Genomic DNA, 11334 nt, shown 5'->3' on the forward strand with positions numbered 1-11334 from the left:
CCCCTTACGACACTTGCTTAGTAAGGCGTGTATGAACATGAGGTTTTTATTTTTCTGGAATAATAGCCTGGAATGTGATTGCTGGATTGTGTGGTAAATGCATGAGTAACTTCATTGGAAACTGCCAAACATTTAAAGAATACATAGATACCGGTTTTACGTGCCCTCTTCCTGAAAATCTGGAGAGGGGAACACTTCCCAACTCATTAGATGAAGCCAGCATTACTGTGGTACCAAAGTACAAAAACCAGAAAAGAAAACTAGAAACCAGTGGTTTCATAGCACAGACAAAATATTAGCGATTGGATATGTAGAAGGGTAATGCACCACACCGCACTGGGTCTGTCACAGAAATGCAAGTCTCATGCAATGTTGGGAAGTCAGTGCGTCCCATCATATTTAGAGGAAAGTAAGAGAAAAGATGTGATACACAAAAGGTATTTGATAAAATTAAACACCAATTTAGGGTTTCAAACAACAAAAGAAACCAAAAGAAACTTCCTGAACTTCTGAACTTGATGAGTAGCAGCTACACAAGTCAGTGATGAAAGACTGAATATATTCTCCCTAAGATTGGGAACAGAGTGGGGGATGGACTCGCAGCTGTTCGTTCATCATGGCAATTCACATTTTAACCAATGCAGTGGTTAAAGTGGCATAAGAAAAAGAAACGGAAATGCATAGATTGGAAAAGAAATTAACTGCCTCTATTTGTAGGTGACATGATTGTCTACATAGAAAATCCCAAGAATTCTCCCAAGAGAAACTAGTAGATGGGTTTAGTAAGATCATAGAATAAAGGTAAAACAAACCATATTCTTATCTACAACATTTTATAATCACTCAAAAATGTAGTATTAAGTGTAAGTTAACAAAAGATCTGTTTGCTGAGAACTACAGATCCTAATAAAACAGAGGAGCAGAGCATTTTTATTGATTAGAAGGCTCAACATGGCGAATGATGTCAGTTGCTCCCAAGTTGGGCCACATTACTGGTGTTAAAATCATAAAGGTACAATAATCAGGATGGCTTGACTTTGGTAGAACAATCTCTCCATGGAGTTTGACCGTGGCATTCTTTGTGTTATGCCCTCTTCTGCTTGGGTTTTTTTCCCTTTCCCCTTCAATTTATTTCTGCAAACAGATTTTGAATGGATTATTTTTCTGCTTATAATATAAAACTTTGTACATGTGTAGAATTATTACTATTCTATTTTCACAAGTTAGGCTTAATTTTGATTGATATTAGTTGCCCATATTTTATTTTTTATTTTATTTTAGTTTTGGTTTTTTGGTACAGGGCATCGAACTCAGGACCTTGCGCTTGCAAGGCAGGCACAGAACCACTGAGCTAAATCCCCAGCCCCTATACTTGATTCTTACTTTTTCCCCATTCCCCGACCCTCCCTTCACCCCCTCCACCCCTCCCTATTTACAAAGACTTTGTTTCCATTCTTTCCATTTTCTCATATTGATTCCATTCCCTTCTTTCCTTTCCCCTACCCCTCCCACTTCCCCTTCCCCTTTGCACCTTTTCTTCCTATTTCACATTATCCATTATACCTTTTAGTCCTTATTTACACTTTCAGTTTCTTACACTAGAGAAACTATTCAGTATTTACACATGTGTGTCCTATTTATTTCACTTGAGTATGTCCTCAATGTGCATCCGTTTAGCTATAAATGTCTCTAATTTCTCATTCTTTATGGCTGAGTAGTACTCCATTTTATTAAAAATCACATTTTCTTTATGTAGTCTCCAGTTGATTAGTTGCCCTTATTTTATAAAGGGAGGAGTGAAAATGAGTCAGTGGCCTTTAAAGAGAGAAATTGTATCTATTACACACATACATATATGTTCATATATACAGCTCCATGCATAAAATACATGCATATTTGTTTTTATTTTGTGCACGCTACTGTAATAATCACAGAAGGACATAGAAATATAAACTTTGTAATACAGTGAGCATAGCAAGAATAAAAAAATCAAGACTTTTCTACTCATTGATTCTTAATATAAAAAATATTAATAATTAGATTTGGATGCCCAAAAATTACATTGGAAGCTTATTGGAACAAAGAACTTTGAGTCACAAATGAATAAATTCCAATAGAGTTAGTTTCATACCTACTACTCAACTGAAATATTATAAGAATATACAATTTATTTTCAAGTCTCTCTATCCCAGAAAAATTCTACCTTAAAAAGCTGCTGCCACCAACAATAAGCTTGGAGACATGAACTTTGCAAGTCACTGCCAGAGAAACATCCACCTGCCATAGTTAAGTAATGATGAACCTTTCAAATAATAGAGAATGGAGTAGAAATTTGAAATCTCTGCTCAAGCCTAACTAACTTGATATATACTGCTAAGTATTTCCTTTAATTGTAATTCGGTTCCTTTCTGGGCAACTTAAATATTGCATGACAACATGGATAGGGATTACGTGAGAAGGTGAGTGTACCGCTGCCAACATCACATCTACTTAAAGCCAAACTGAAGGTGTCCAGAGTGGTACCCATAGTGGTTGCAAGATTGTGCTCAAATGGCAGCTGATCTCTCCTCTAGCTTCACTCTGCCAGTCTACGCGCCGTGCTCAGAAGGACAGGAGATCAGAGACAACACGCCCACTGACTGGTGTTACAGTGTGATCTGAAACAGCCCCACAGCCCAATGTCTTCGGAAGGTGGCTGGGCTATAGGGCGCCACAGCTGACTTGCTGTTAGGAGGTGGAAAGACGACGCGAGCTCTGTCCTCAGCTCCTCCCTTCTCTGCTCCCAGCCACCGTGACACAGCAGCTCTCCTCTGCCCAGGCCCTTCCATCATGCCTTTTCTGCATTTGAGCCAGGCAGCAACCATGGACAGCTGGAATTGTGAGCCAAAATAAAGCTCCCCTTCTTTAAGTTGTGTGTCAAGCATTGTGTCCCGGTGACAAAATAAGTAAGACAGTTGGCAATTTCCCAAATACTAAAAACTGCTGGGATAAGTGGCACTATAGTTCTTGTGAGGGGAATCAAGGTTGGGTGGTTCCAAATAAAACAACTGAAATGCCAGCATAAGAATGTCTTTCTACAAGGATGTCAGACAGCACCAATAGATGATGAGCTGAGAATGGCAGTGCCAGCTGGGAAAGAGACATTGGCACACAAACGGTTGGCCAGAGGCATCCAGTGAGAGAGCTGGACTTAGAAACAGGCCCTGTGAGGGCTGGGGCTCTGGTCAGTGCCCCTGCAGCCATGTGTGCAGAAGAGCTTGTAAATGGTACGGGCCGTGAGGGACAGATACTGGGAGATGACTCCAATTCTTGCATAAATGCAGTCTTGGAGAAATTAGAAGGAATTTCTCAATATGTGAAAATTAAAGATTTAGGACAGTTGAATGGAATATTGTTTCCTTTCATTTAGAGGTGAATCTGGCTAAACATTTCATTGTTCTACATATTCTGCATTGTTTCCACAAGGAGGTATTCCTTGGTCCTAGAGTACTTTGTGGTTTTACTTTAGTAGCTTTAAATTTATGGTTAATTTTCTATTAACAAATCCCAATGTCAGTGGATTAGTTTTTCAATTTATAATTTTAACAGAGTCATTGATTAAATATAAAAAACTTGATGGTATATACTTTTCCTTCTACAAGCTTGTGGAAGTACGCCATCTAGAGTTTTAAATTTTTTAAATTGTAAAAACTGCAGGTTGAATTGATGTTAAACTACAAAAAGTAGGCATATTTAATCAAAATCATGTCAAACATTAGAATAATTGGAGAACTTCGCTGTGTATGTTTTCTTGGTTTTTACATGTTTCTTGAGACTGGCCTATATGGAATAGAATATTTTGTTAATTGTTGTACATCAAGCAATCCATCTAATATACCCACTGGAGGGAGACAGGAAATCAAGTTCAGGAGATAATTTAAAAAGTCCTATTCAGTAGCATTAGGACTCATTTTAATGTTTCTACCAACTAAAAAATACGTATGTACAGTGCCCACTAGCTTTGGATTTTAATTTTCATTAAATCAGCTTTGATGCTAGAAATTTGCCAGTACCAGGTCTGCATACATACCAGTAGGTAGCAGTTTTCAGATGTTTATAAAACGTAAGAAATGTTGTACTCGGCCTCATGACTCCTGAGATAGACATGGCGCATTGATTATCCTGGAAGGAAAGAAAGAACCTAGGGAGAAGTGGTTTTGAAATTTGTCTACAGACTTGAATATCTTTACTGAGACATTGATGCCTAGGATGCAGAGGACTCCGGGACACCTCCAAGTTGCAGGACAGGCATGCTGCACGCCGGCAATCCCAGCCGCTTCGGAGGCAGAGGCGGGAGGATTGCAAGGTCAGGACCAGCCTAGGCAACTAGTTAGACCCTGTCTCAAAATACAAAAGCCAGAGATGTAGCTCAGGAAAGCCTCTTGGGGCTCAGTCCCAGTACTGCTCCCAAACGCATTTGACATGTCAATAGATTGCGACAGGGAACAATTTCATAAAATCAATATGAAACGTTTTTGGATTTAAAACCAAAGTATTTACAGAGGTCGAGAGCCTTGCTCAGTGCTATCTCTGCTTTAAAAGATCATCTCTTACAGGTTTTGTGTCGATATGTAATACTTTAAATTTTCACTTTTAGGATTTTCAGATTTGGAAGCAATGGAGAGCAAATGATGTTTCTTATAAGATGGTCCACCAGAAGCCAGCTTCCCTAGTGAAATGCTGCCTTGTCAGTGTCCTCTGTTAGTGATTCCTGCAAACTAGAGGTAAAAGTCCTGGGAGCAGGTATTTTGTCTTCAATTTCCTTCCCCTACAGCATCTAACATACTGTATTGGTCCCATAGTGACACTTAGGAATATTTGTTGATTTCATGTTTTGTCTCCATGCCAACTGATGTCAGTGCGGAAGGTTACAGAACTGCTGGACTTCAACACTCAAATTAGGTTATCAGACTGTGAATTTGATTAGCAAAGTTTGAAAGTCATTTAGAGTTTTCAAAAAATTGAGTGTGGCAAATTTTATTTAAGGTTCAGCAGAAACTTGGTAATATTTACATATTGTAGAAATTCAAAACGAAACATTTACAAAATTTCCCACTCCACTAAGAAAATGAGCCAGATAGAAAAAGTATTCATTGAATTAGAGTAAATGTCAGTGTTAGAAAATACAAACCATACTTTTCAGTTATAAGGGATGCATATATTTTAGTTACAACAGCCTCAAGCCTTTAAGCATGCTATCTGGAATATCTTCTGGTTGCTATGGGGAGTTGTGTTATTGTTAATGCAGGGTTTCCTACTTGGCGAAGCCTCTGTTTGTGATGGCAAGTGTGTGCGCGGGTTCCACTGCATTTGCAGTGGAACTTGTGTCTTGGCCAGTTGAAGAGAGGGGAAAAGAAAGCAAATTAAAGTTGGCTTCTTGGCAACAAAGCAGCAGCTTCTTGTTGCCAGCATCCGAATCTTTCAAGAACACTGAAGGCAACTGCAGCTGTGCTCCTGGTGACTCTACTACATTAGCAGCACGATCAGCCTTTAAGCTGTGTCAAGCCCCAAAGTAAAAGTTAAACACTGTGCCTTGTCCGTTAACATGACACTCTTTAAAGTGGAATTTTAATATGGGAAATTAGCCTAATGTTTGAATTTTATTTTAATCGAAGAAAAATTATCATTAATACCATTATGTAAGCTTTCATTTACTTCATTACTTAAAACAAGTGAAAATTTGTTTTGTTTTGTTTGTTTTGTTTTTTGGTACCAGGGATTGAACTTGGGACCTTGCGCTTGCAAGGCAGGCACCAGAACCACTGAGCTAAATCCCCGGCCCCTACAAGTGAAAATTTTAATGAACTAATTTTTCAAACGCTGATTTCAACTTTGAGAGAAACAAAATAGAATATAACAGTAAACTCATTAGTATCCATTATTTCTTTTTGAAAACAAGTTCGAGTATATACTTTAGATTTCGTATATATTTAGCTCAAGCCATCTGTATCTATCACATCTGTAATAGTTCATGTTTCTAAAGATTATATTCAGGCATCCATAAAAGTACCTTTAAAATATTAGCATAGAAATGCTTTCTTATTATAAAGAACTAGTGTTGAAATACTATATTTATTGTAACTTGCAGATTTGTAGATTATGTTCATTGTGATTAGTGTATTTTTAAAGTTTGAGTGCTGATAGTCTTAGAGGTAACATTTAGTTAAATACTTAACTTACGGCGTAGTATATATCCCACGTCGTGCGTAGTCTCTGGAAGCTTAGAAAATTAATACACGGGTGGTGTAATTATATGCAAAGCAGCATGTGGAGACAGAATATCTAGCTCTTGCCCTCAAGGAGCATGGACTTAGTTTGAAATACAGTGTACTGGTTGACAGTGGTTTTAGCACAAGCGTCTGATTCTCCAGCAGGCCAGTGTCCAGTGAACTTGCAATGCCTGGGATGTTAACAGGTCTGTGATGTTTGTCTGGAGGTGAGTGCAGCTCAGCACTGGAGGACTTGGCAGGACTCAAGCAAGGGGAAGCTGGTCTTGATGTTGAGAGTTGGAGTTTTAGGAACAGGGCTGATATTCTAGGTAAGGGAGCAGTTTAGGCATCAGGCTTACAAAGGGGAAAATAAAACATCTTTTAGAGACATGGTGAGATTTTCTCGCTAGGAAGGAGACTTTAAAAATACAAATAGGGGGCCGGGGATTTAGCTCAGTGGTTTCGTCACCTGCTGCGCAAGCGCAAGGACCCGAGTTGGATCCCCAGTATCAAAAAATAATAATAATAATTAAATAAATAAAATACAAGTAGAAGTGGGAAGTGCAGGATTTGTATATTAGGACAAATATTTCTGACTTATAAGATATTTCTATGCAATTTTCATTTAATCTAAATACTTGTGGTACAGTATCATTCTTTTTTTAAAATCTAGAATATATTATGGAGTCAAGTTCAATTCTTTAAATTCTTAAGTTTATTTTTTGCCTTTAAAGATATGTTTTATGTAGCAACCATATCTTCTGTACGGGTGAAATTCATTTGAATTTCAGTATTGCTTTCCATTTATTTTTTAAAATTTATTTTAAAAGTCATGATTATTCAGTTTTTCTTAAATTATTTCTACCTGGTTATTTGAAGTGTACTTTTACACAAACTGTTTATATTCAAAGAAATGTACAATAAAGCTGGCAGAGGTTACTTTTGGGTGATGGAATACTTTAGATTTTTAGATTTCTTCTTTACCCTTGGGTGTACTTTTTAAGCCAGATATGCATTATTTTCTGTAAGATGAAAAGCTCTGTGCAGCTGCTCTTCTGAGGAATATTCTTAGAGAACCGCTGATGTAGATCATGATTTCCCACTTTCACAATAACTTATAAAAATCAAGAACTTTAAAAATTATTTCCCAAGTTTTCTGTAGCATGTAATCAAGAAATTTTAGCAAGAAGTTTTCAGAATTGTATTTTATTCTTAAATGATGACATAAAAGTGTGCTACTTATTAATATATCTCCACAAATATATAGTAGACATGGTCTTTACTATCAGTTATAATAAAGTCAAAGTGGATATAATTGATACTGTACTCTATTTTAGTAACATTACTTTGTTGAGGTCTGAGAATTGATGTGCTTTTAAAGAAGTATAATCGAACAGATTAAATGACTCGGTTTAAAGATCATTTTGTGCTAAATTTGCACATGTATCATAGTTGTGTTTCTCAGTAGCATGTATTTCAGTATTTTCTTGTGTTATCTTTCACTAGCCATTGACAGATTATAGTATAAGTTCAGTCCTAACGGCCCCAAGTGGACGATTTAAAACCATGAAGCAGTTAACGCTGGCAGGGGGAGTGGTGGAGCTGTGTGGGGTTAGCAAGGGACCTGAGCGCTTTCCGCATCGCCCTCCGCAGGCTCCACTGCAAATGAGCATTTTAAGAATAATTTTTATTTTCATTACAAATAGACACTAAATAGATGCAGTTAGCAGCTTTGACCTGGCCTCAACTGCAGAAACCAACAATACTTTCCCGGACTGAACTTCCTTCCTTTAGTGAAGTAACAATCAGCAGAGAGCCACAAATGACTGAGGACATAATACTCATTTACTGATTGTCACCAGTCACTGTGATTAAACTAATGCATGTGATTTCAAATAAACCTTTTTACAACAGTATTCAGAACAATAGTTTATTAAACTGTTTCTTATATACAAAGATTTTATTTGTCCAACAATCAGCCTTCCAACAACATCAAGCCCAGGCAAAAGCACAGGTATAGAAAATGAAGAACAGCAGCGTATACCCAAGAGACCTCTGAAAACCCTTTGTTCCAACTCGATGTAGCAGCCTTTAGCTGCTGGAATCTGCTTACTGCATATTCTTCTGAGGCCCGAGACAGCGGCCCACAGGCTATAGTCAGCTCAGTCAGATGAGGCTTTTGCGGTAGGAAAGCAGGGCAGCGTGGCACCACAGCCATCATGTGGACCGACTGTGGCACCAAGGTGACAGAAGGTCCACCACCCGTGGGGAGTGGGAAGCAGAGGTGACCTCTAGGCAAGAGGGAGATCTAGAGGTGGACTAGGTACATACAACTACCCTTAATCAGACTTCGAAAACTGGATGAAATTAAATGTTCTTAAGCTTAGTATACTGGCACGCACCTGTTAGCCCACATACTCTGGAGGTTGAGGCAGGAGGATCATAAGTTTGAGGACAGCCTGGACAATTCAGCAAAATCTTCTTTCAGTTGTTGTTTAAAAAGGCTGGGATGAAGCTTGGTCGTGGAGCGCTTGTCTACCACGCAGGAAGCTCTGGGTCCCATCCCCAGTACCAAAATCAATTGTTTGTATTTTTAAATGCATTGATGAACTGACCAAAAAAAAGTCTAAAAAAAAAAGGAAAAGAGTAACCATAAAAATAAATCTCAAGTCTAGTTCTTGTTCTGAGTCTTTTTGCTGAGTCCTGAAATCAGGGGTTTCCCTTTCGGCGGCTCCTTGGGCAGTGGAAAGTGCTAAAGCTCTGGGCCCACCCAGAACCGGAAGTCTGACCGACACCCTGAAGATGTATCAGACTGAAGTGAAGAAGAAAACAAGAAAACTACAGCTGGGGACTAAGTGTCCCCAAAGGTGCCTGCAGTGAATTGGTCCCCAGGATGCAGTTTGGAGGTGGGACCTCCGGATCCTGGGGCTCTGTCCCCAGTGGGTGGTGAGTGGTGGGAATGAAGCAGGTGGCCTGCGGGAGGAAGCTGGGCCTGGAACTGTGCTCCTGAAAGCTGTTCTGCTCCCACGCCCTCCCTCTTGCCTTCTGCATCTTGGCTGCCAGGAGGAGGGCAGTTGTGCTCCATAGTGCTCCCCACCCAACGTCCTGTCCTGACCCAGAAGCGGTAGAGCCAAGTGACATGGACTGAGCCTCTGAAGTCATGAGCCAAAGCAAACCTCCCCTTGGCGTTGTTGTTCTTAGGTGTTTTTCTTTCTTTTTTTTTTTTTGGTACTGGTGATCGAACTCGGGTCCTTGCACTTGCGAGGCAGGCACCGGAACCACTGAGCTAAATCCCCAACCCTATGTTCTTAGGTGTTTTGTCAAGCTGACCAACACAACTTGCCCACGTCAACACTCATGTGAGGTCCGTAAGGGTAAAAGTGCAAGTCAGCCCTCCATGAGTCTGAAAGCAGCGTCGCCTGAAGAGTTTAGCCTCGGGTGGTCTTGGCTAGGAGCACCTGCAGGTGGACTGGTGGAGACAGAACTTGCTGGAGGATTAACTTCAGTCTGTGTTCTGCAGAGGGGCTGCAAGGGGTGAAGGCTGTGGACAGAGGTCAGACCAACCTCAGACCCACCGGAGGCACAGAGTGTGGACTATGGGGTTGTCGGACAGCATGGATGATGACTTAATAAGCCTGTCCCGATCAAAGAGGACTCTGGAAACAGCTAACAAGTGGGTTTTCAAAATAACAGAATCTCCAAAAATGAATAACTAAAATTAAAAAGTCAGTGAGGAAATTTAACTAGCAAACTGAACAGAGCAGAAAATTGGCGAAGTTACTTCTGAAGAAATTATCCACAACACAGTCGGGAGAGACAAGAGGAGACCGACAGCCTGGAGAGCTGAGAAGGGGCTTTCACCAGTGTTCTGGGAAAGGGTACAGAGCCAGGGGCAAAGAGGCAATGCCCAGATTGTTGGAGGACATGAACCCTCAGATCAGGAAACCCCACATTAAATGAAGAACTCTTCGTTAAAAGTCATGGCATAACAGCATATGTTGTGCAGTGTGGTGTTTGCCTAGTATCCCAAGGTCCTGGGTTCAATCCCTAGTACTATAAAAGAACAAAGCAAAATCATAAGTTCACACACACTTCATAAAAAATATGAAAAAATAAACCACTGGAAGGCACTTGCAATATATGTATAACCAACAAGCGATAAATGGGTCTAGGATCTCTGCAGGATATGTGTGTATATACATATATATGTACTTTTATATATTGATACATAAACATAGAATTCTACATATTCTAATAACTTTAAATACAATATATTTCTTATAAATCAGTAGGAAAGCTAGCAGTAGGGAAATGGGCAAACTCAACTTGTTCCCAATGGAACTTATTCTGTCCTTCCAGAGAGCACCCCTACCTAGTGAACCGGCTTCAAAAACCTTGAAATCACCTTAAGCAGCCTTCCAAATTGGAATAAACAACCCCTCTGCATATCTACATCCAGTGAACCTACAAGGCCTTGTGACTCCATTTTGCTTTTCTAAGTGTTCCTTTTTCTCCGAGCTCCATGAACACTAACTTGGTCAAATCTTCATTGTTTTCTTTTAGCCAAGGGCAGCAGAATTCCGCCATTGTCCCTCACTCCTTATTTAGTCATTCCTTAGGGAACGGCAACAGTGTGTTCTTATCACATTCAGAACAAGACTGTTGGTCTTCTCAAGACTTCACCGTGGTCTGTAGACCCTGGCTGTGCATTTGCCTTTGCACAAGTTCCACACACGGTTACGCAGCCACCGCTCTGTCTGCTGCTGCCGCCACTGAGGACTCGTCACGAGTTTCCTTAGACCTTCCAGTGACATTAAAAAAAATACAGAGAAAGGTTTTCACTCTCCATTCCAGAACCTTTCATGAGAATTTCTTTCACTATTTTTTGTGGCTGATGTTCTACCCCAGGGAGAATATTTAATCCTATCTCCTAAGTGTTGATAATATTCCATAGTAAAGTCGTCAACTACGGGCTATCACATACTGGACTTGATTACACTGCATGTGCTATTCTCATCTCTTCAGTGATTTCAGAGGCTTTTAAAATACCATAGGAAGTAATTACTTTCCATACTTGGAACTTTTT

This window comes from Heterocephalus glaber, unplaced genomic scaffold (genome assembly GCF_053883595.1).
Source record: "Heterocephalus glaber isolate CG9 unplaced genomic scaffold, H.glaber_assembly_v1.0 deba00001556, whole genome shotgun sequence".
Taxonomy (NCBI): Eukaryota; Metazoa; Chordata; class Mammalia; order Rodentia; family Bathyergidae; genus Heterocephalus; species Heterocephalus glaber.